At 31.0% G+C, this 26,966-nt stretch overlaps 1 protein-coding gene across 2 annotated transcripts in view; it reads left to right on the top strand.

The window, feature by feature from the left end:
• The window catches only part of LOC114334644 (disheveled-associated activator of morphogenesis 1), a 951,114-nt gene that overhangs the window by 95,655 nt on the left and 828,493 nt on the right, over positions 1 to 26,966 (top strand). The window lies entirely within an intron of this gene.

The following is a 26,966-nucleotide window of genomic DNA, read 5'->3' as shown; positions in this document are numbered from 1 at the left end:
GGTTGGTCCTCCTTTTTATTGGATTTATTGGCTATGCAACCACCGCAACGTTTGTTGATAGTTTTTGCAAATTATCTAAAAAATGTCATTTTTGGGAAAAGTTATTTACCAGCTATTTTAATGCTAAAATCGAATCTTAAGATTGCATAATATTAGTAATATGGGGTATGACAAGTCCGCAGAAAGTGTGTTATTTTATTTATAAACAAATTAGCACTCCTAAATCTTCTTTTTTTTTCAATTAGTGCTGTGTAACTCCTAAGATTTTTCCTTTAAACCAAAACACTCAAATAAAAATTCACCGTAATTTAGTTCTGCACAAAGTTATTTTTTATCCGATTTCCTTCAACAAAAATTTTCCTCAGAAAATCCGAGTTTTCCCAAAAAAATCTGCAATTTTCAATTAAAATTTTGGGGAAGTAATTATTTATCAATAATTAAATAAATTGGTGACATGAAAGATTTTTTATAGTAGATTATATGTATATCAGGAGGCCGGCGTCAATCTAACCAATAGTTTAGCAATAATTAAAATGTTAATAAAAAATTTCGGTCGAAATAATAACCAGAAAGATTATGATACACCAGAATAACTATGATTTTCGTATAAAAAAGCACTATACCTATTCAACGTACTTTACAGAATTGAAATTTGACTATTTGAGCGGTCTCAGGAATGTTATAAAGAAACAATTTTTTGGCTTATAAACAAATAGAACCCATCAAAAAATATTATATTAAATTAAATTAAGTTAACGCTGTTGAAAAGGGCACGGCTTCTGTGCCCTTTTCGAAGAAAACAAATTGAATTGCGAAAAGTGGTTCCAGGTTTAACCGGTCAAATTTGACCGGCATTTGCGACAGAGTTATAAACAACAGGGTTTCAATCTTTGAACCATTACCTTTTTATTCCGGTCCTCTTTGTACATACAAATTTTCATATCTTCAAGACACTCATAACAAAAAAGATTTATGTCACCAAGTTATTTAATTATTGATAAATAATTACTTCCCTAAAATTTTAGTTGAAAATTAAAGATTTTGTTTCGAAAACCCGAATTTTTCGAGGAAAATTTCCGCCGAAGGAAATCGGAAAAAAATATCTATGTGCAGAATTAAATTACAGTGAATTTTTATGTGAGCAATAATTGAAAAAAATATTTCGGAGCGCTAATTTGTTTATAAACCAAATATCGCACTTTCTGCGGACTTTGCATAGCTATATTACTAATATATGAAATCTTAAAATTTGATTCCAGCATGTCCAGTAATAAAATAACTGGTACATAATTTTCCTTGTTTTATACTAATTTTCCCAGATTATTTCCTTACATCTTTCATTGAGTTAATAAATCACATTGTGGACATTCTCAATTATTATATTATTTTTTATTTAATACTATTCTATCTAATCTAATTCCTCCAAAACCTGCAAATTTTCATAAAACCCAGCCATATTAATACCTTTTGCTTTAGTTTTCCTTGCAAGAAACAGACAAAACACATCTACTAAACTAAACCTAACCTCGCTTTCGGCCATTCATTCATGTCCGTGTTACAATAATTTCGACTCGAAATTATAATTTCAACCACTTTTGAGGAGTCGAAATTAATTGCGACCTATCGAAATTTCATGACGTCCTTTAGTTAGTTCAACTGAAATCCACAAGGATCGCAAACTCGCATTTCAACGTCGCCATATTGATTGCGACCTGTTTTGAGTCGAAATTTGAATTAGAATCAGGGCCCTGATTCTAAATCAAATTTCGACCAAAAACAAGTCGCTTTCAATATGGCGACGGTTGAAATGCGATTGTGCGAGCCTTGTGGATTTTAGTTGAACTAACGATGTGACGTCATGAAATAGCGACTATCGAAATTAATAGCGACTTTAAAAAGGGTGTTGATATTATAATTTCGACTGTCGAAATTATTTGACACGGAGATGAATGAATGGCCAAAAGCGAGGTTAGGTTTAGTTTAGATGTGTTTTGTTTATTTCTTGCAAGGAAAACTAAAGCAAAAGGTATTATAATATAGCTGGGTTTAATTGAAATTTGCTTGTTTTGAGGAATTAGATAGAATAGTATTAAATTAGAAATGTAATAATTGAGAATGTCCACAACATGAATCATCAACTCAATGAAAGATATAAGGTAATAATCTGGGAAAATTAGTAAAAAACAAAGAAAATTAATTACCAGCTATTTTATTGCTGGACATGCTGAAATCAAATCTTAAGATTTCCTATATTAGTAATATAGCTGTGCAAAGTCCACAGAAAGTGTGCTATTTTGTTTATAAACAAATTAGCGCTCCGAAATCTTTTTTTTATTATTGCTCTATAACTCCGAAAATTTTAACTTTAAACCAAAACACTCACATAAAAATTGACAGTAATTTAATTCTGCACATTGATAATTTACTCCAATTTCCTTCGACGGAAATTTTCCTCGGAAAATTCGGGTTTTCCAAACAAAATCTTTAATTTTCAACTAAAATTTGAGGGAAGTAATTATTTATCAATAATTAAATAATTTGGTGACAGTGACATAAATCTTTTTTGTTATGAGTGTCTTGAAGATATGAAAATTTGTATGTACAAAGAGGACCGGAATTAAAAGGCATCTAATGGTTCAAAGATTAAAATCCTGTTGTTTATAACTCTGTCGCAAATGCCGGTCAAATTTGATCGATTATACCTGGAATCACTCCTCGCAATTCAATTTGTTTTTCTTCGAAAAGGACACAGAAGCCGTGACCTTTTCAACAGTGTTAACTTAATTTAATTTAATCTAATATTTTCTGAGGGGTTCTATTTGTTTATAAGCCAAAAAATCGTTTCTTTATAACATTCCTGAGACCGCTCAAATGGTCCAATTTCAATCCTGTAAGGTACGTTGAATAGGTATAGTGCTTTTTTATATGAAAATCATAGTTATTCTGGTGTATCATAATGTTTCTGGTTATTATTTCGACCGAAATTTTTTAATTAACATTTTAATTATTGCTAAACTATTGGTTAGATTGTCGCCGGTCTCCTGATATACAGAGAGGGGCTAAATTATGGAATAAATTCATTTTCTCTAAAATGGACGATTTTAGAGAAAAATCCCGAAACATGTCGATTTTTATTTTTAAATTAAATTTCTTGGCATATATTTCAAACTAGTGACGTCATCCATCCGAGCGTGATGACGTAATCGATTATTTTTTTAAATAGGAATAGGGGTTCGTGTTGTAGCTCATTTACAAAGGCGTTCAATTCTCTATTCAGTATTATAAACATTAATATCATTATTTATACAGGGAGGCCAAAAAAATTTTTGAATTAAATTAATTGACGCAAGAAGAAGAATGCATGTAATTTATTTAACTCAAAATACATTCTATTGCTGTCAGAAAATAGAAAAAAATGTTTATTTTGCAAATAAACATTGCTTTTAGCCTAAATTAAATGTTCAAACTGCCAATAGGTAGGAGGGAGGCTGTTTGTGATTTAATTTAAGTGAAAAGAAATGTTTATTTGTGAAATAAACCTTTTTTCTATTTTCTGACAGCAGTACAATGTATTTTGAGTTAAATAAATTACATACATTCTTCTTTTTGCGCCAATTAATTTAATTCAAAAATTTTTTTGGCAACCCTGTATAAATACCTAATGATATTAATGTTTATATTACTGAATAGAGAATTGAACGCCCTTTCAAATGACCTACCACACGACCCCTATTCCCATTAACAAAATTATCGATTACGTCATCACGCTCAGATGGATGACGTCATTAGTATAAAATATATGCCAAAAAATTGTAATTTAAAAATAAAAATCGACCTCTTTCGGAATTTTGCTCCAAAATCGTCCGTTTTAAAGAAATGAATTTATTCCATAATTTAGCCCCTTTGTATAATCTACTATAATAAATCTTTCATGTCATCAATTATTTAATTATTGATAAATAATTAGGTACTTCCCTAAAATTTTAATTGAAAATTGCAGATTTTTTGGGAAATCTCGGATTTTCTGAGTAAAATTTTTGTTGAAGGAAATCGGAAAAAATAACTTTGTGCAGAACTAAATTTCGGTGAATTTTTATTTGAGTGTTTTTGGCTCAAAGGAAAAATTTTAGGAGTTACAGACCATTAATTGAAAAAGAAAGAAGATTTAGGAGTGCTAATTTGTTTATAAATAAAATAACACACTTTCTGCGGACTTGTCATACCCCATATTACTAATATATGCAATCTTAAGATTCGATTTTAGCAATAAAATAGCTGGTAAATAATTTTTCCCAAAATGGCATTTTTTCGATAATTTTCCCAGACTATCAACAAATTCCATTAAACCGGAGCGCCAACCCAAATTCTGAGCAGTCTCAACATGATAAGATTAATATCCCCAGTTGTAACTAATATCGAAATGAATAAGAATCGCTATACTCTGCGGCTGTCATGGCGGTGTCGACATGAAATTGCGACTGTCGAAATGAATTAGAATCAGGCCCCAGGGCCCTGACGTGAAGAGAATAAGATGGATCAATGTGGTCGCCAACTTCTCTAGGGCACCTTTAGAAGTGATTATCTCGTAGTGTTCTTCACTATTATTAAATACCAGTATTCAACTTAGGTCCATTCAGTTTTTAGACATTTTCATTTTTGGTTTGTCGTATTTATCGTGATGATTGAAAACGACGATATTTGTAAATGTTTTGACTCTTCCTGTATACAGCGATCGTATAACACCCAAGACGAAATTGATTGCATTACTTAATCACAATCAACCCTTTGTCATGGAATTACTACTTACATTTAACTCAAAGGTTCCGAATATAATAGCTCTTTCATAGCGCACTCTAATATTTTCCCACGCCCACAAATCTTGCAGTGCCCACCTCATCGACGGGTAATTAAATCGAGCATTAAACTCCAGGGTTTGAGTAGGTAGAGTATTAGAGTGATTTTTATAAGTTTTTCATGGGAGAATGAGTTGTCACAGTTCGGTAAACGATATTATGTACAATAGGGTTACATTGTTGTAATTACTTAGTGTACACAAGAATGTTAGTACAAAGTCTAATAGTCCAGAGGAATAAGAGATTCCCGTGACAGATGTCAAATGACAATTTTTTTGAGATTTATGGACCTCGTTTACCCAGACCTATGTTTCCCGCAATGGATTCGGTGGACTTTTTTTTTAAATTAATAACAATTTAAGGCCAAAAATGCATCATTATGAAGAACTTTCGTCTATAATATCAGTAAAAAGTAAAGCATTATTTTTCACGAATTTGGAGGTAATTATTTTTTTGATAAAACGCGTTTTCTTTAAAATGGTGATTTTTAACGTTGATTAACTACTTTGTTGTTTAGAAGACGGTAAAACACCGAATATGTCTTAATATTCGATAAATGTTAATAACTACTGTAGATAATTACACTTTTATAAAAAAGAACTTTTTATAACACCACATCTTTATTATTTATAGGACACAACATAAAATTATAAACTATTCTGTTGTTTCAATTCCGATGTCATGAACTTACGTTCTTTTTCTGCTCCTGAACATTCAGAGAAATAAGGAGAAAAATATCCTGTTGGTGACACAACCCCCTCTAGGCCCAAACCAAATTTTTTGAATAGTATGGACATCTATATTAATAACCTATATGTTTCCTTCAGCCGATTTTGATGATATACATAGTTATAAACAAATAAAGATCAAAAAACGGTAAATTTTCGTTTTTGTTTTCGTCTATAACCAAAAAGTTAAGTATTTTAAACAAATTTGAGAGTGAGAGACCCATAAATCGTATAAAAAACTTCAATATGGCGTTCTCTGAATATGACTATCCTAATTGGTTGCTTAGAAAATTGCAAAATAAATCATAAATTTTGAGTTTTTAATAATATTCATAACTTATGTAAAAATTAACTTAGAACGTTCTTATTATACGGAATTCTGAAACTTCTGGTGCTTAAAGCATACCCTAAATTTCAAAGCAATTGGTCAAATAGTTTAAAAGGTATTTAATTTGTTAATTAATTTGCAAATTAATTTTTTTTGCAACGCTATAAGTCAGAAAATGATGAAGTTAAACTAATACTTTGGATAGTTTATGAAAGAAGAAGATTTATGCTATTAATTAAAAAGAAATTACAAAAAATAATTCTAAATATTGCAAAATTATTTTGCAAAAACATGTGAATAAAAAAAGAGGGGGCTAACTTCGGCCCTAATTGTCCTAGGACAATTGTTTTTCTTTCTAAATGTGTATAAACATTCAGTCATTCCAAATATGAAAAAATAATTTTTCTACGGGTAACGGTTAAAAAGTTATTCTAATTGTTTATAAGTAAGCAAAAAATCGACGTGTCCTTGAAAAATAATTTTACACTGTTTAAAATTACTTTTTGTCATTTTTTTTTAATTAAGTCAATAGTATAAATGTTCTTCTTCCATAAACTGTCAGAAGTCTTACTGTAACCTCATAATTTTCTGACTTACAGTGTTGCAAAAAAAATGAATTTGGGATAAACAAATTAAATAACTTTTAAACTATTTGACCAATTGCTTTGAAATTTAAAACATAATTTAAGCACCAAAAGTCTTAGCAATTCGTGTAAAAAGAAGGTTCTAAGTTAATTTTTACATAAGTTATGAAGTTATGAATATTTATAAACACTCAAAATTTATGATTTATTTTGCAATTTTCTAAGCAACCAATAACGATAGACATATTCAGCGAACGCCATATTGAAATTTTTTAGACGATTTATGAGTTTCTTACTCTCAAATTTGTCTTAACTTTTTGGTTATATACGAAAAAAGCGAAAATTTACCGTTTTTTGATCTTCATTTGTTTATAACTATGTATATCATCAAAATCGGCTGCAGGAAACGTATAGGTTATTAATATAGATGTCCATACTACTCAAAAAAATTGGTTTCGGCCTGGAGGGGGATGTGTCACGAGAAAATCTTATTTCTCTGGACTTACACTGCACCTTCTGATATACTAGGAGCCGGTATAGGTGAAATTTGCTAATAATTTTAGACAAGATGAGAGTCTATAACTTAAATAGTAGAACTTAAAAAAAAGCGTATGAACACTGTGCCGTCACTTTTTAGTAGCACATGCGTCGACAGTGGCGTATCAAACTTTCCACTTATGGACAGGATAAATAAATTAAAAGAAGAATAAAACCTCCTTCACCCTCTTCTAACCTCCAAATAAAATCTGTTTCATTTTTTTAAGTTCTATGTGATTAAAAAGTAAGATTTAGCGTAATTTTAACTCACCACTCCCTTCCCCTTTCCCCCACCATCAAAAAGTTCATTTTGCGTTTTTATTTTTTTAGATGGGATGCAATCAATTTTAAACTTTCAAAAAATTCACAGGCATGGTTGAAGCTTTTACAAAACATGTCTATTTTTTATAGAGCCGTAGTTTAAACGTAATTAATCAAAGGTAATACCACGAGTCCTTTAAATTTTATCGATAAATTTTTTTGTTTTCACGAAAACTTCTTTATTTGGTAAAATTACGAAAACAAACCGAATGATAAAATCACGATTCCGAAGGAGGAGTGATTTTATCCATTTCGGTTTGTTTGAGTGATTTTACCCTAAATAAAGCAGTTTAAGTATGAAAACCAAAAAATTTATCAAGCAAAATTTAGAGGACGAGTGGTATTTGAAAAGATTATTTTGTGAACCAATATGTATTATTAGTAAATACGGGCATCTGTGAAATATTTTTAAGACAACTAGGATCAATGTCTTAAGTAGGTTATAGATAAATTATTTTATGATTTAAAAATGAACCAATTTATTTATTATATTGTTAATACATAAAAAATAGGTCTGGATCCCGCGTATGAAAAAAAAGTTGATTAATAGCAAGCTGAAAATTTGTTAATAGTTTAAGGGTGTCTAGTCGTACGAACTTTGATATATGGGAACACTGGAACAGGGGCAGTTTTAATTGTGGAACAGGTTAAAAATTTGGAACAGTCAGACCACGAAAACGGCACATTTATTTTGTCCGACAGAATAGACTTAAACTCTCTGAACAGAGATTAAACTCTCATGCAAAAATCAGACTGCTATTTATCACCTGTCATAATTCCTGTCATTTGACATATTCTACATGTTCCACTCATTAAAACGCCCATTTGGTGATAAATAGCAGTCTGATTTTTGCATCAGAGTTTAATCTCTGTTCAGAGAGTTTAAGTCTGTTCTGTCGGACAAAACACATGTGCCGTTTTCGTGGTCTGACCGTTCCAAATTTTTAACCTGTTCCACAATTAAAACTTCCCCTGCTCCAGTGTTCCCATATATCAAAGGTTGTCCGACTAGACACCCTTAAGCTATTAACAAATTTTCAGCTTGCTATTAATCAACTTTTTTTTCATACGCGGGATCCAGACCTAAAACTGTTTAAATCGAAAATGAACAATTATTAAAAACACAATTTTTATAACTAATATGAGATTTTCCAATGTCGTTCGTAACGTATTATGTGAAATTTAGGGTACCTTAAGTTTTATCAGGGAAGAGACTGTTTTATCAAGGAAGAGGCTGTTTTATCAGTATTACACTCAATGATTGGCTAGAACGACGCGTGGTGATGGGCTGAAAAAGCAAAAACGTCAGAATTTGACAGGAGAAAAAAAAATCTCAAAAAAATTTTTTTGGAAAAAAGCGAATAACCTTTTTTTGGAGATGGCTGGAGGTCTAGTTTGTTTTTAATTTTGTGTATTTTATCAAACGCTATATTTTTAATTTTTTTCATATTTTTCCGTTAGGTTCGTCACCTTCAAAAATCCAAAAAACTGTTTTTAGGGGGTTTTCGAAGATTTTCCCTAGTTTGTAGACTTCAAAATAGATCAAATCAATGTTTTTTTTATAGGTTATATGTAAATTAAAGTAACTGATTGCTTTAGAACATTTAAAAATAGGAGAAACACGTTAAAACCCCCAAAAATCCCCTAAATATACAGTTTTTTTGGTCTTCTGAAGGTGGCGAACCTTACCAAAAAATTAAAAATATAGTATTTGATAAAATACACAAAACAAAAAAAATAGACCTCCAACCATCTCAAAAAATACGCTTTTAAAAAAAATAAATTTTTTTCGATTCAGAGTGCTGGACTGCGCTTCCTGTTCTAAATGAAAACTAAGATTGTTTTGCCTTCGCATTGCAGCTGAATAAAAATGGTATACATTTTTATTTTATATTAGTATTACTCCTAAAGAGTAATTAGGTCCATTTTCCTTTGGAACTTTACCAAGCTGCAGACGGGGGTTGTGAATTGCAACTTTTTAGAATTCTCTCTTGTCTTCGTTGCAGCATCCATCTGACTTGCAAAGTTTAGAAGCCATGGAGGTGTTACCAGGGAAATGGATCAATAAGTTTTCAATTTAAAAATCTTTTAGTAATATTTTTAATATTTTTCAATATTATTAATGTTGCTATTAGGATTGAAAACTTTACCTTAAATAATATATCCTATGATGAAATATCTAATAGATATGTTACAGTTCAAGTTGATTCTCAGTTAGAGTTGACTCCAACTAGTTGGAGTCAACTCCAACTGAAACGAGCAGTAAAAGTTGATTTTAAAAATTTAAATCAACTTTTACTAGTTGGAGTTGACTCTTCCTGGATCGATTCAGTAAATGTTGATTATACGAGAATCTCAAGTGCATTTTTTATGAGAGTGCGTTTCTTTCTTTTGACCGTTTCAACTCCTTATTAGTATAGTCTGTAACGTCGCCCCCGTTAGGTAAATTATTCTGATTCGATTTCTTGCACAAACTTACTCAAAGAAATATATCCGTATAACAATCCTTATAACAATCCTTATAACAAATACACAGGGTGTCACGCGGTACCGCGGTCGAAAAATTGTTTAACCAATTTTTGTTAACCAAATTCACAAAAATAATTTTTATCTACTCTATCTCATATATGTAAAGGTTTTATTGTGTGAAAATTGTAAATATAGATAGCAGTACATGAAGGGTTTAAAGTGTGTCTGAAGTAACAGTGTATTTTAAAAAACTTATACAGAAGTAAAAAACTTCAAATTGTATTCTGGTATAAAATCGTTTATTTAAAAACTATCTAAAAGTCATCCACATGGATTGCAAAACGTTTTCGTTAATGGAAGCCATATATTATGAAGTTACCACCTTCATTGGTGTGCTAGTTACAACTACTTTGCGGAATGCACTGAAGATGTTCTGATTAGAACGAAAACGTTTTGCAATCCATGTGGATGACCTTTAGATAGTTTTTAAATAAACGATTTTATACCAGAATACAATTTGAAGTTTTTTACTTCTGTATAAGTTTTTTAAACTATGGTATACAGCCAACTATTGGGATTTTCCCATTGGTTTTAATGTATTTTAAATCGGTTTTACTTTTTCGCACTGTTTTTTAGAACACTTTCATATAATTAAACATCCTTAACTTTCGCCTTCGAGAGGAAATCAGACACGCCCTTGTAACGGCAACTGAAATGCTCACAAAACAGCGACCACGGAAGCAAAGATGGATGACAGAGGAAATATTGGATTTAATGGACGTCAACTAAAAAACAATAAATCTGTACGAAAAGATGAAATACCCGCTGAGCTATTGAAGTTAATCAACGAGGAAAACTTAGACCTTCTTCTTGGACTATTTAATAATGTTTACAATACAGGGACTATCCCTAAAATATGGCTTGAATCAGTCTTCATACCACTGCCTAAAAAGAAGAACGCCAAATTATGCATGGGGATGAAGATCAAAACTGCGAAAACCAAAGTTATAAGAATATCAAGGAACAAAAATTTACCTCTTCCAATAAATATGTGAAACACCAACAGCTTGAATACGTAAGCCAGTACAAATATCTTGGTTGCTGGTTCAACAATCAACTTGATTATAAACAAGAAGTCAAGAGCGAGAATAGAGGTAGCCCGACAGGGGTTTATCAAAATGAAAAGCTTATTTTATAACAGTAGCATTAATATCAGCCTTAGATGTCGTTTTCTGCATTGCTATGTGTGGTCAATACTTTTGTATGGAACGGAGGCCTGGACACAACACAACACTAATGAACAAGTTGGACGCCTTTGAACTCTGGCTTTATAGAAGAGACTTGAAAATACCTTGGACAACCTACACCACCAACGAATATGTTCTGAGGAGAATAGGTACAGATAGGGAACTGCTAAAAATCATTTAAGTCAGAAAAGTTAGCTACCTGGGACACATAATGAGAAAAAAAAAGTACCGCCTCACGCAACTGATCATCCAGGGTGAGATTGAAGGAAAACGACACGGTCCCGATAGGCGCCAGATTTCATGGCTTAGAAATATCAGAGACTGGACCGGTCTTGATTCAACATCTTTGTTTAGAGCCGCATTGGACAGAGACAGATTTGCCAGTGTAGTCGCTAACCTCCACTAAAGGAGAAAGCACCACAAGAAGAAGAACTTTCGCCTTGCCATGGTGATAACATGTGAGCAATAAATTACAAAAAAAGTTTTGACAGTTTTGTGGTTTGACAGAGGTTTGAATTTTTAAATGTCAAAATGGTGCAATGGTGCATCTCACTCGCACTCACATTGATAGCTGAACAAAAATTTCTTCAGTATCTTGTAGGGGGGTCGTTCAAATTCGTATGACAGTAATGACAGTAATGACAGCTGACTTGCATATTGTATACCTACCTAATTACTAAATCTGTAAAGTTTTGATTTATTTTGTATGAATATAATTGCGTAACACTACAGAATTTTACTTTTTGACATAAATTTTATTAATAATAAGATACATTTTTTTTAATAATTAAAGTAAATAAATTTTAATTTCACTCAAATAAATAATCGATTGCTGCCATTGACCACTTACATTCAATCTCGGTTAATTTGATTAATAATCGCGGCAGGTAAAGTAACATTCTTCTTTCAATACTACAAAGTGTTACTTTACTGCCGAAAATGATGGCAAATGAGTACAATAATGGATGATTTTAGTGACGTTTGGCGATAAACAATGATTTTAAACAAATTCGCAAAATAATTTTTTCACTTCGTACAAATTTTTTTTAGATAATTTGGGCCTTTTTTTCTCTAAAATTGACTGTTGTCGAGTTATTAGCGATTTAAATTTTGAAAAACGCCAAAATAACCATTTTTAAGGTTTAATAACTCGGTTAAAGATAATTATTGTGAAAGTCGAGCGAGCGGCCGTGGAGTAACGGCATAATCGCTTGCCTCATACGCCAGTGCACGTAGGTTCGAGCCCTGCCAAAGACAAACCATTTTCATTTCCAATAATGACACGAGCCGTCTCACCGTGCCTCGGAGAGCACGTTAAGCCGTCGGTCCCCCTGGGCTAGTGTACATCGACAGTAGTTACTTGAAACAGGGTTAAAGATGTAATTGTCGCCGGAACTGTCCGAAAGACAAAAATGCCATACGATATTATATATTATCAAAGTCAGAAACTAAAAAAAAATCAAAGATTAAAGCTACCTCTATAAGATCCTGAAGAAATTTTTGTCATTATTTCATTAATAAGATATTATTTTTAATTATCAACAATGAGCGCTAAGCGTGTATTGAGGCGGCCGTCAATGTGAGTGCGAGTGGGATTGACCATTGGACGGCCGGAATGGTGCGAGTGAGATTGACCATTGACGGCCGCCTAATACGCACTTAGCGCTCATTGTTAATAATTAAAGATAAAGCTTAGTAATAAAATAGTGACAAAAATTTCTGCTGGATCTTGTAGAGGGGGCTATAAACTTTGATTTGGTCACTTTCTCACTTTCATAATAATGGATTTTAACCGAGTTATTATATTAAGCCTTGAAAATGGCTATTTTCGCATTTTTCAAATTTTAAATCGCGTATAACTTTTTTGTTCAGAATAACCCAAATGATCTAAAAAAAATTGTTCGAAGTGAAAAAATTATTTTTGTGAATTTGTCTAAAAAAAATTTTTTAAACAATTTATCGATCAAGGTACTGCCCGCACCCAGTAGATTTGTTATAAGGACCTCTTTTTGAGTAAGTTTGTGCAAAAAATTCGAATCGGAGTAATTTACCTAACGGGGGCGACGATACAGTCTAGACTAATTTGAACATATTCAGTAACATTTAATTTCTAGAATCGGCTGTTTGTGTAAATCAGAATCAACTTTTACTAAATGGCATTGGGAAGAGTATACTTTTCCTAGTTGGAGTCTACTTTTACTAGTAAATGTTGAATATAAATCTTCATTTTATATCTATAATCAACTTTTACTGAAACCAGCCGTTAGAGTTGACTCCAACTAGTTGGAGTCAACTCCAACTGGATAATCAACTTGAACTGTAACAGATATACAGAATAGAATATCGAAATCATCGGAAAGCCAAATCAGCAATTCAAAGATTATATTATACTTTGGTCAACAAAAACTAGAGGGGAAATGGGAAACCAAATTATCAGTAGTAATTGCACAAGAGCTCTAAAATTCTATATTAATTTTAGAGATCGAGGGCAATTTGTTGCGATTATTTCATGAATAAAACTGTTCAAAACCAAATTTTTATTGTAATTTATTTATGTAAGTACAAATTAGTACTGTTAAACACACAGTTGATATAAAATATTTTACGGTTGAAAGTCATCACTTTTATTACTTTTAAAACATTAATTGTCATTAATGTCACTGAATGTATTTTTTCGTAGCAACGAAGGGCATCTGACGTTATATACTTGACGACGGGATATTATCAAAAATTATCACCTTAATTTGCCTTTCTGTAGCTTTCTATTGGTCAAAATCTGCTATGAATGAAATAATCAATATAATATGTATTGGAGAGGGTACAATAAGGTACGGCTCAGAGTACATATTAGCAACTAGGCAAGACTAATACAAAAAAAATTCAGGCAGTGGAAATGGAATTCCTCAGCAGAGCGATCAGATTTATTATTAAGGCTGGAACATAGGACAACTGAAGACGTTAGGCAACAGATGAGGGTAACAAAAAAGATGACCGATAGAATAATAACCCGAGAGCTTATATGGTGTGGACAAATAGAAGAAAAGGCGGACGACCTAAACTAACATGAAAAAAAAAAAAAGAATCAAATATGCAATGAGGGTAATAAAATGAAAGAAAACGATTGGCAGGATGGAAGATTATGCAAGTTGAGATGCAAGATGCAGCAGTAGCTGTGTAACCCTGTGACATATATGAAATGCTTTGTTCAGATATCTGCCGTACAATCTGTTATTTGTCATCCTTTAAATAGTTTTTTATGTTTTTTTTATTATTCCATTTGATCAGAACCAATAAATACTGGTTTTCACGTTAACAATTTATACGGTTTATCAGTCATACATTTTAAAATATGTTGGTAAATTGTTAAAAATTATCATAGCTATCAATTCCAATTGCGTTCAAGGCTTGCATTTGACTACATAGGACAAGAAAGATACAATGCAAGCCAGTTGCATTGTATAAAGAATCGATATTTGTTCTAAATTTGTATTCTCCATTATTTATTTAGTTACACAAAAATATATTTGTGCATTTTTGTACATAGTAATATTTTAGACTGTCAAATACAATTTTGGTAAGTGTTTATTTCTATTACACTGTGTTACTCGTATTACTGAATGTATTTCTTCTTCTTCTTACGGTGCCTATCCGTTCCGGATATTGGCGATCAGCAAGGCTATCCTAACTTTGCTTGCTGCTATGCTGAATGGTCCGGGTGTCGATGTATTAAACCGCTTTCTCAGGTGTTGAAGTCAAGCTATTCTTCTTCTCCTTGGTCCTCCCTTTCCAAATACCTTGCCCTGAAGAATGAGTTGTAACAAGCCATATCTCTGTTCATTTCTCATAACATGGCCAAGATATTCTAGTTTGTGCTCTTTGATGGCGCTGTTAATTATCTCGCATTCCTTGCATATTCTACGTATTACCTCAACATTAGTCACACGACCACCCACAAAATTCTTAACATGCGTCTATAACACCACATCTCGAATGGCTCGAGTTTTCTTAAAAAAGCTTCGGAAAGTCAAATAGTCGAGGAAATGAAGCATTTTGGCTCGCAATTTTTTCGTCCAGCACGGATTTACTTGAAATTTTTACAGAAAGTACGGAATAGTACAAGGATCATTTTCTATATCATCCCGCTGTTCGCTAAAACCTTGGGGGAGGTTGTCACACCATCTCGGGGGTGGGAATTTTTTATTAAATGTTAACTATGTAAATCGATGTAAAACGTAATTCTAAGAAAAAAAGTGTTTTACATTTTTTTCGTAAAACTATTATTTTTCGAGTTATTTGCGGTTGAAAGTAACAGTTACTCGACGAAAAAATCCACTTTTTTAGAGAGTTTTTTCAGAATAACTCGAAAAAGATGCATTTAATAAAAAAACTGTAACTATCGAAATTATGTCTTTTAGTAACACAAACCAAATTTTTTTTCTATAATATTTTTCCGACTAATACAAATCGAGATAGGGCATGTTAAAGGTTAGCTTTTTTCGTCAAATGTATAATTTGAAATATTCAAAGCCAAATAACGGGAAAACTTTGCATTTTTCGAGGAAAACTTATATAATCTTTTTTGAAGGTTACAATTAGACCTTTCAAAAGAAAAAGTTTCTTCCATAAAAATTTAGTGACTTATAATCAAGAAGAAGTCGGTACCTGCTTTTCTTTATCAAAAAAATCAGTGAAAACAACCCCCTAACTACCCTCTTAATTAAAAATTGGTCTCTACCTTTCTGTAATTCTTTTTATATTTGTATTATGAATACACCCAAGAAGTTTGACCGATTTAAAAGGCCTAATTTTAGAAAAACTGGAGTTTAAAGAAAAATTTATGTTTCGCAATTTCGTATTTTTCACCATTTTCTTCAAAATATCTCCGAAAATACTAGAGATACGAAAAAAATGATAGACTACTAAATTGTAGCTTTTTTCATAACTCAAATTTCCTTGTGCATAGATTTTCATTACAGTGAACAGTTAGCGCGATTTAGCTGTTTAAAACCTCTATTTACGAGCAAACACCCACTTATCGAGCCTTTTACACCCACCCCAATTAAAAAATAAGACATCTTACTGAATTTAATTTACATAGTCTTATAGCTCTTCAAAAATCCTACGAAATCATTATTGAAAAAACTTCTTATCGCCAAAAATGAAGGAGCTATGTTTATGAAACGAATTTGTTTTTTCGAAAAATTCGAATAGTCCGCTTATAGAGTATTATTTTCAATGTATATAATACCACAGAACTAGTTCGTATACTGGAAGATGAATAAAAAGCTATATGTATTTGTATTTGTACGTATGTATTTGTAAATTCGTATTTTTGTGTAAATAAATGTTTTTGTAATTCTTTAATTCTACTTTTTTTCTCGATGTACAAATCGATGCTGGACGAAAAAATTGCGAGGTTTTGCCATTTTTTCCGTTTCATTTCCTCGACTAAAAATGCTTCTGAATGTATTTAATGAAGTTTTTATATATTTACGATGAAGACATTGAAATTTTGTATGAAGAGATAATACGCGCTATGGAAGAAATAAATTAACTTTAATAATTGGTGATTTTAATGCCAAATTGCATAGATAGAGAATATACTTCTTCTTCTTCGTCAACCATTTTCCATCCACTCCTGATTGTAGGTCTCTTCCAAGTGCTTCCATATTTCTCTATCTTGCGTCAATCTAATCCACGGGTGGTTTGGCACTGCTCGTATGTCATCTCCCCATCTCTTTTGAGGTCTATCTAGGCTTTTTGTCGTCATTCTCGGTCTCCATTCTAGGATTATTCCTGTCCACCTGTTGTTATCGTATCTATGCGACCACCCAGCGCCATTTCATTCTTTGAATTTATTCCACGATATCCCTGCTCTTAGTTCTATGTACGTCTTATCTCAATGTTTTTGATCTTGTCTCTCAGTGATATTCCAAACATGATACTTTCCATTGTCCTTTTGCGTTGTTTCCAGTTTTTAGCAGATTTTATGGTAAAGGCTACAGTCGTAGGTACAAATTGATACTATGCATGTGTTATACACCTTTTTCGTTAAGTTTGTAGGAATTATGGTGTTTGTCAATATGCTAGTTTATTAAAAACCCAACCCAGTTGTGTTTTTCTTTTAATTTCAGCATCTTGATTTGGTTTTCCTAGTTTGATGACATGGCCCAGGCAACTATATTATATACTTTTCAACATTTTCGATGTTATGGTTTTGTATTGTTAGGTATTAGGTATATTTGTCTGGTTGGCCCATTATTTTTGTTTTACCGTAGTTTTTTTAAGTCTACCGCTCCGAAAACTTCATCTAATTCTTGGAAAATTTTATTTAGTTCTTGGATATTCAGACCTATGATGTATCACTTAAGTTATTTTTAACTTTTTGCGTTAAGTTAAAATAACTCTGGCAGATAACTGTCTCAATAACTTTTAACGTAAATTCCGTGTGATGTATCGCTCACCGTTACGAGATGAGTTATTTCCCAGAGGTTAAAAAGGACGTAAGTAGTGTTTTGTCTAACAAAGAGTTATGTAGAAATAGTAGAAGTTGGAACGAGAAAGAGAATGGTAAGAAGGTATACCAAAACGTGTACCGTAAAAGTAGGTTAGGTAGAATAGTAAAATCCCTTGATGTTTATAAAGGACCCCGCAGAAACCTTTTGGGAAATGGCTCTCTGTCAAATGCTCTGAAACTTTGGGTTTTGGTAGTCCTTGATATGTACAACAAATGACTCAATGGGCGCGTAGCTCCAAAAAATCATGGTTTTCAGATATAAGCCTCTGAAGTTATAGGTACAGTGAGGACGTTTGAGTTGGAATAAATTCACTTTCTCGAGAATGGGCGACTCTGGAGATAAATTACAAATCAGGTCGATTTTTATTTTTAAATTATAATTTTTTGGCATATATATCATACTAGTGACGTCATTAATCTGGGATTGATGACGCAATCGATGATTTTGAATAAGAATATGATTGAATAAGAATAGGGGTCGTGTGATAGCTCATTTGAAAGGTTATTAAATTCTATATTCAATAATATAAACATTAACAATATGATTTATCCAGGGTGCCCAAAATTTTTTTTTGAATTATATTAATTGAGACAAAAAGAAGAATGTATATAATTTATTTAATTCGAAATACATTTTACTGTTGTCCGAAACCAGAAAAAATGTTTATTGATAAACAAATATTGTTTTTCGCTTAAATTCAATATTAAAGCTGCCATCCACCTGCCTCTTAGCAGTTTGAACATTTAATTTAAGCAAAAGGGATCGTGTGGTAGCTTATTTGAAAGGTTATTTAATTCTCTATTCACTAATATAAAAATTAACATAATTATTTATACAGGGTGCCCAAAATTTTTTTTGAATTAAATTAATTGAGACAAAAAGAAGAATGTATATAATTCACTTGTTATGAATGTATATAATACATTTTACTGTATGTTCAAATGTTTCGGACAACAGTAAAATGTATTTTGAATTATACGGTACATTCCATTTCAAATCACTCAGGCAAAAAATTTTGGATCTCCGATTTGTCTGAAAATTGGTATATAGCTTCTGCGGGACGTAAAAATAAGATATTTAAGGTCAAAAAATCTTCTTCTTCTTTTTTTCTCAAAATGTTATTTTATGCGATTTTACAGTGATTTGGTGTTTATTTAAACAAATTTGCATTTTCTGTCGTAAAGTATCAATGAAAAACATAATATTTTAATAGAAAGCAGTGGCGTGCTGGAACTTTTCAAGCGGCCCGGTGATTTTATAAAAAAGCAGCCTCCCATCCTCCTTTTACCTTCTATTATCAGGATGTTTTATTCGTTATTTAAAAAAAAACAAAAAATAAATTATTTTTGAATTAAACATAAAACTTTGAATTCAATGATTTTTTTAATTGGCTATATTTTCTGATTTAAGCATAATAATCTTATAAATATTAAATTACATGTATGACAATATTGTATGCAGTAAGGCAGAAACCATAATTTCCTGAATAAATATAATATGAATTTGATGTAATTAAGATAAAATAAAATAAAATTTTGAGAATTTTTCAATTATGTATTGAGTTAAATTTTAGTAAATCAATTATACACGAGAGTACAAATACTTTAATTTAACAATATTTAAAATGTTAATACGACGCAATAATCTAAATGTTCTTTACAATTATTTTATAAAATAACTACTTAACTCTCATTCTCGATCAATAAGTTCCTCATTAAAGTAGATTTTTGAGCAAATTCGTCGATTATTTCATCATTTTTAAGCTCATACAAAGCTTCTTTTTCTCTAGGCATTATCATAAAAGTGATATTGTGTTAAAGTACTTCTTAACCGATTTTTTATGTATTTCAATGTTGAAAAGCTTTTTTCGCAAGATACTTGTGTCACTGAAAGAGTTAATACATGATTTTTATTATACTATTTAAATTTGGATAAGCATACTGATATAAGTTGTACTTATGCAAAACAGCGTAACAGCAAGCTATACAATCTTTACAATTTTTAGTACCACACGGAGGTGAAGTTTTCACGATATCAACATAGTCATTTGTTACTTCATGTTCATTATCACTTAGATTAATAATATCATCCTTCGTTTTTCTGTAGATTATATTATATTCATCATTAACTCGATCTTCTATAATCCCAGTATTTTGCAAAATCCTATTTTTAATACAATCCATTTATCAGCAAAATCCACGAGTTCTTCTTTAATTGAAGTCGCAGATATGGTAGGATTAAAATTTCTTAATTTTTCAGTAAATGATTAAATGCCGTCAAAGTATACCATTTTTTATTGTATCAAAATTTCTCGGATGTAGAGTGCTTATATCATCATAAAACGATTTAATTTGTCTTGATCAAATCGTTTTTCGATACTTCCATTAATTCGGTCAAATATGTGCAAGAAGTTTTTCCATTTTTTATTCTGCAGAGTACATACATGTTTGAAAGAAATAGGAAAACCATAAAAATGTACTTGTATATATGAAAATAAATAATATTATCAGTAGCAATATATTTATTTATATACTTATTCATTTACTTAAACTGTATTTCACAATTAAAAAAATTTAATTTTTTTTTCTAAATGTTTTATTAATAGATATTATTAGCAAAATTAACATCCGATTAGAAATTAAAAAAATATTTTTTTGTTACACCTAAAATTTTTTGTAAAAACCTATTTGACCGGCCTCAAGAGGCCGCGGCCTCTCGGTGATTGCACCGATTCATTTATATGGCCAGCACGCCACTGATAGAAAGGACTCAAAAATGTCATTATATGGCATTATAACAAGTTATTTTGAATTAAAACAAGTTTTTTATCAAATTTTATAGTGTAAAAAACGTTAAAATACCGTTTTTACATTTTCCTCCATTGCCAAAATACATCATCATCGATTTGGCTGACAATTTGCCCACACATAGCCAAAAGATAGGACTTTAAATGGTTAGAAGGATTTAAATTATATTACAATACCAAAAAAGTTACATGCAGTAATATCAGACTCAAAAGTATATATTAGTCCAGTCGGGATAGCATTTGAAACTGAATGCCGAGCTGCCCAAAATTTTATTTTTCTGATCTTTAGAGGAGTCAATAGTAGCCTAAATTTAAAATCACGAATGAATTCCTCCGTTACGTTAGCCGCCATCTTGATTTTAAAGGAGAACCTGTTTTGCTCAATATCTCCGCCATTTTTAACTTTTCGACAAAAATGGTAGGAATTGAAATTGTTCCAAATAAATCGTATTTATAATTATTACAATTTCTTTTTAACAATTTTTGTCGTGAGGTCGATATTTTCGAGTTTATTTGTACTTACAGTAGACGCCTATATTTTTGACTATAATATTGCATGTAACTTTTTTGGTATTGTAATATAATTCAAATCCTTCTCACCACTTAAAGTCCTATATTTTGTCTATCTGTGAGAAAATTTTCAGCCAAATCGATTATGATGTATTTTGAGAATGGAGAAAAATGTAAAAAACGGTATTTTAACGTTTTCTACACTATTAAATTTGATCAAAAGCTTGTTTTGAATCAAAGTAACTTGTTATAATGCCATATAATGACATTTTTGAGTCCCTTCTATTAAAATATTATGTTTTTCATTGATACTTTACGATAGAAAATGCAAATTTGTATAAATAAACACCAAATCACTGTAAAATCGCATAAAATAACATTTTGAGAAAAAAAGAAAAAGAAGATTTTTTGACCTTAAATATCTTATTTTTACGTCCCGCAGAAGCTATATACCAATTTTCAGACAAATCGGAGGTCCAAAATTTTTTTTGCTCCAAAATTGAGTGATTTGAAATGGAATGACCCATACACATTCCTCTTTTTGTCTCAATTAATTTAATTCGAAATTTTTTTTTGGGCACCCTGTATAAATAAAATTGTTAATATTATATATAAAATATTATTGAATAGATAATTTAATAACCTCTCAAATGAGCTATCACACGACCCCCATTCTTATTTAAAGAAATCATCGATTGCGCCATCACGCCCAGATGGATGACATCACTAGTATGATATATATGGCAAAAAATTATAATTTAAAAATAAAAATCGACCTGATTTGTAATTTATCTCCAGAGTCGCCCATTTTCTCGAGAAAATGAATTTATTCCAACTCAAACGTCCTCACTGTGCCCATAACTTCAGAGGCTTATATCTTAAAACCATGATTTTTTGGAGCTATGCGCCCATTGAGTCTTTTGTTCTGCACATCAAGGACTACCAGAACCCAAAGTTTCAGAGCATTTGACAGAGAGCCATTTCCCATAAGGTTTCTGCGGGGTCCTTTACAAACATCTTTATTCCTGTATCTCTCGAAGTGTCTTTTGTATAATTTTTCTATTCTTAAAAGTGTGTATTACCGTTCTATTTTTAAATTAGTTCTATTGTTTTAATTTTATTATTGCATTATAACCTACGTGTTTTTAATTGCTATTTATTCACTTAAGCAAAACGAATTATTTCTAAAAACAAGTCAGAAGATGAACCTAACCTTACAAATCCTTACATAACTACAAAGTTATCTCGTAACTTCACGTATAACGTCGCATTATAAAATGACAGGTGATACATCAGATAACCCAAGAAGTAACGCAAGTAGTTAAGTTAAATAATAATATGATACATCACACCAATTCGACGATTATTCCTTAACTACAAGATAACTTTACATTATATTTAACTTTAGCAATACATCACAGGGCTGACTATCTGCTGTTAAAACTATGTCATCTACAAATCTCAAATGGTTAAAGTGTGTTAAAGTATGGCCCGTCGATGTTTATACCTTTGTTGTTCCATTCTAATTTCTTAAAAATGTGTTCTAGTGCAAGGATGAATAGTTTGGGACAAATGGTGTGTCCTTGTCTCATTCCCGTTGTAGTTGAGGATATACAGTCCCTGGCCATATTATTAGACGCACTATAAGATTTTATAAAAAAAAGTAATTATGAGGTGATACTAAATAGGTTTTTTGTATGTACCAGACACAATGTATATCTATTATTTTGTTGTCCATTTAATTGTCTAGTTTTTATCACAAACTAATCATCATTATTAATTAACAAATATGTATTTATTGACTCTTGAAAAAAACAAAAATAACGACAATTAAATGTTAAATATTTTGTTGAGCCACCTTTAGCCACTATTAGAGCTTTAATTATGCGCGGCATACTATCACTGCAAACCTGTACTACGATACCTATAAAATTAAAGCTCTAATAGTGGCTAAAGGCGGCTCAACAAAATAACATTTAATTGTCGTTATTTTTGTTTTCCTTCAAGAGTCAATAAATACAGATTTGTTCAATAATAATGTTGTTTTATTTGTGATCAAATATAGACAATTAAATGGACAACCAAACAACATACATTGTGTCTGGTACATACAAAAAACCTACGTAGTATCGCCTCATAATTAACATTTTTTATAAAATCTTATAGTGCATCTAATAATTTGGCCAGGGACTGTATATTGGAGGAAACACATCTTTTCGCTATTAACCCATTCTTCGGCAAAAGAACCAAATATAAAATGGACAACACTAAAAAGGGGATTAATTACATCCTTAGAACAGAAAGAACTGATGATATTGTACTGTAAACAAACAAAATGGAAGAACTGCAAAGAATGATCTTCTATCTTTTTATATAAAAATATTTATTATTTTATATTTGCCAGTCAGGTATTTGGTTTCCACGTATTTGTAGGGTAGCTTGGGATGCTAAATTTGAGTTACTAAAGCATCATGGACATCATGGACCTATTGGGTTGTGAAAATTAGGACCAAAAAATGTTTGGTTAGGTTTTCCATTTTGAATAGTTCTTAAGGTTTTAAAGTTACCTCCACCCATCTCTAGGGGGTGGGATGGAGGTCGTATTTGACAGATTTTTGAAAAATATTTAACACGTATTTTTCAGTTTTTCGATCTGATGTTCATTCCGCAAAATGTTCGACCGTCTCGCTACTGTTGGCACACCCTATTAGTCCAGGACGCATCTGTTTTGAGATGGACGTTGATAGGTGACTCATATTTTTTTTTGCAGAAATTGCTTGGAATTAACCCGTATATAGGCTATTGATTATGTATTTTAGAAAGGAACTACAACTTTAACGGGGTTTTATTGTTTCATATAGTCGATGGACCTCTAAACATTAAAAAAACGCGGAGTGCTACAATTTAAAGGGGTGCGTTTTTGAGAAAGGGGTGAATTAGTCCCTAGGCACAGGGCAAATTAGGGTGAGTTCTATGCACTTTTGGTACAAACACGTCTGCAGGAAAATTGTATCAGGTTAAATTTACTATTAAAATATCACATCTTAAAGTCAAAAATATTTTTTTTTACAAAAATATATTCAAATGAAAAGCAAGAAGAAAACACGAAAGATAGCAATTTTGATTTTTGTCCCATAACTTTTTTCCACGGGGATATAGGTATAGGCATTGCTTCACATGAAACAAACTTCCATCCTTTCTATATAAAATGACGTTTAGTAGAAGTCTCTGTGATTTATAGCTTCCACAATATGATTTTTCAAAGTTCGCCCCTCACGGCGATTTTGGGCCATTTTCCTTGTTAATTCGCAAACATTGTTCTGTAACTTTTTCCTACGCAGCTTTAGGTATATGCAATGTTACATTTAGTAAGAAGAAAAGTCAATTACCTTTAAAATGGTCTATTGTAGAAGGCTGTTTGACTATTTTTAAGCAAGATATGGTTTTTCAAAGTTTTATACTTTTAATGATTTTTGATATATTTTACGGTTATTTTTAAATTTCTTAATATAACTTTTTTTATTGTATATTTAGGTATATACATTGTGCAATACGAAAGAAAGCTTATTTTCTTTACTTTAAAATGGTGTAATGTAAAAATTACTGGGTGTATTTTTAAACAAGATATGCTTTTTCAAAATGTGACATATACACATGCAATAGGTCCACTAAGTTGGAACCATATGGAACGGTTTTTTTGTTAACTCTTCAAAAGAAATTATTTTTATAAAATGATCTGCATAGTCTAAAACTTAAGATGCAATCATCGGATATAAAATTTTATCAATAGTGTACGAGGTATGTTAAAAAATATGAATTTCTCTCAAGAGTAAAGTACCTTTATATTTCACAATATCGAAAAGTGTTATTAAGAAAAGTTATTTGGAATTAACAATTATGTTATAATATGCAATTATGTCCTTCTAATTAAAAAAATAAAAAATTTTAAAATTTTTCTCAAATTTTGGATACCCTTGGATATCCTACGGATATCTTGTTTAAAAAGAGTCCTAGAATTTTTTGCAATACACCATTTTAAAGTAAAGAAAATAAGATTTTTTATTCCACAATGTATAGAACTAAATGTACAAGAAAAAAGTCATAATGAGAAAGTTAAAAAATAATCATAAAAAATATCAAAAATCATTAAAAGTATAAAAACTTGAAAAAGCATAACTTGCTTAATAATAGTCGTACAACCTTATACAATAGACCAATTTAAAGACAATTGACTTCTCTTTTTTACTAAATGTACCATTGCCTATACCTAGAGATTCGTATAAAAAAGTTACAGAACAATGTTTGCGAAATAATGGGGAAAATGGCCCAAAAATGCTGTGAGCGGCGAAGTTTGAAAAATATTATTTCAGAAACTGTAAATCCTAGAGACTTCTACCTAACGGAATTTTAAAGAGAAAGAATGGAAGTTATTTTTCACTGAAGCAATGCCTATACCTATATCCCTTTGGAAAAAAGTTATGGGGCAAAAAACAAAATTGCTATCATTCGTGATTTTTTCTTGCTTTTCTTTTGAATATATTTCTGTAAAATAAATTATTCTTGAATTTAGAATGTGATATTTCGATAGTAAATTTAACCTGGAACAATTTTCCTGTAGACATGTTTGTACCAAAAGTGTATAGACCTCACCCTAATTCGCCCTGTGCCTAGGAACTAATTCACCCCTTTCTCAAAAACGCACCCATTTAAATGGTAGTACTTCGCGGTTTTTTTAAATTTAGTTGTCCATTGACCACATGCGACAATAAAATCTCGTTAACGTTGTAGTCCTTTTAGCTCTCTTATTTTGAACATAATCAATAGCCTAATAATAATAATTGAGTTATCCTCCCACTCAAAAAGGTCCGGAACATTGTTTAAATAATCAAAATGTCAAAAAATGAAAGAAAAATTCGAATTTTTTCTTTGTTTTTTGATTATAACTAAAGTATTCACTTCCGAGAAAAGTTGGAATGACATAAAAGTTGCGTAGTTAAATTTCCTACAATATAGGATTGGTTAAAAATTTTAAAAATTGTCACCCTTCGTTGCAAAGTATTCGCATTTTCCGTTTTTCAACCATTTATGCTACACTTAGGACCTGCATATTTTACCCAGAAAAACTTTATGACATAATAAAACAATACTGTAAATTTCATTAAGATCGGTTCAATAGATTTTGCAAAATAAATGTTGCAATCCAGCTTTCGCAAAAAAATTCATTTTTTCAAAATGTTGCATCACTGAAAATAAAGCAGATAGCAAATTGAATTTTATATTGAATCTGAATTATAGCAATTTGAATATTGTTTAAACAATTGCATATGTTTAAAAATAATAAACTTTTTTTTTCTGAGTTAAAATATATGAACAAAGAAAGATTTTGCTAAAAAAAGTGTAATTTCAAAGGACAAAGTATGTGTTTTTATTTTGCAATAAATAAATTTATTTATTTATATCGAAATGTACTACAAATTAAAATTCATCAATCATTATCAAAGGTCATTGGAATACCCAGTCAGAGCAAACGTATCCGCTGTCCTGCGCGTAGCACCAAAAATTAATGGTAGGGGAGCCCAATAGGGGATTTTTTCAGTAACTCGAGCGCGTCAGATTATCATATGGGAAGAAACGTGGTACCCTGTAGATGTACCTCTACCATATATTGGCTCTAAACACAGGGGAGTTCGTTAAGAGAGGGCCGAAAAAAATCTATCCTTAGAAAAACTCGAAATCGTCAGATTAAGATAAGGTAAGTTAAGTACATGCAAAACAGTGATTATTTAAAAAATCTGACGATTTGGGCGGGGCGTAAAGAAATGGGTGAGTCACAAAGTTTCACATGAAACAAGCGAATATTTCGCGAAATGAACGATAAATCTAAAAACTAAAAAATAGAAGAAAAAAATAAAATTTCCTAGATTTTTTAACATTTTGATTATTTAAACAATGTTCCGGACCTTTTTGAGTGGGAGGAAAGCTCAAATATTATTATGTGTATAGCGATACGCTTTAATTACTGTTTTTGCTAATTTTAGTTTTAATATTTTTTCTCAAAACGAAAT

Source organism: Diabrotica virgifera, chromosome 5, assembly GCF_917563875.1.
Source record: "Diabrotica virgifera virgifera chromosome 5, PGI_DIABVI_V3a".
Classification (NCBI taxonomy): Eukaryota; Metazoa; Arthropoda; class Insecta; order Coleoptera; family Chrysomelidae; genus Diabrotica; species Diabrotica virgifera.
This window is presented reverse-complemented; position numbering and strand designations above follow the sequence as displayed.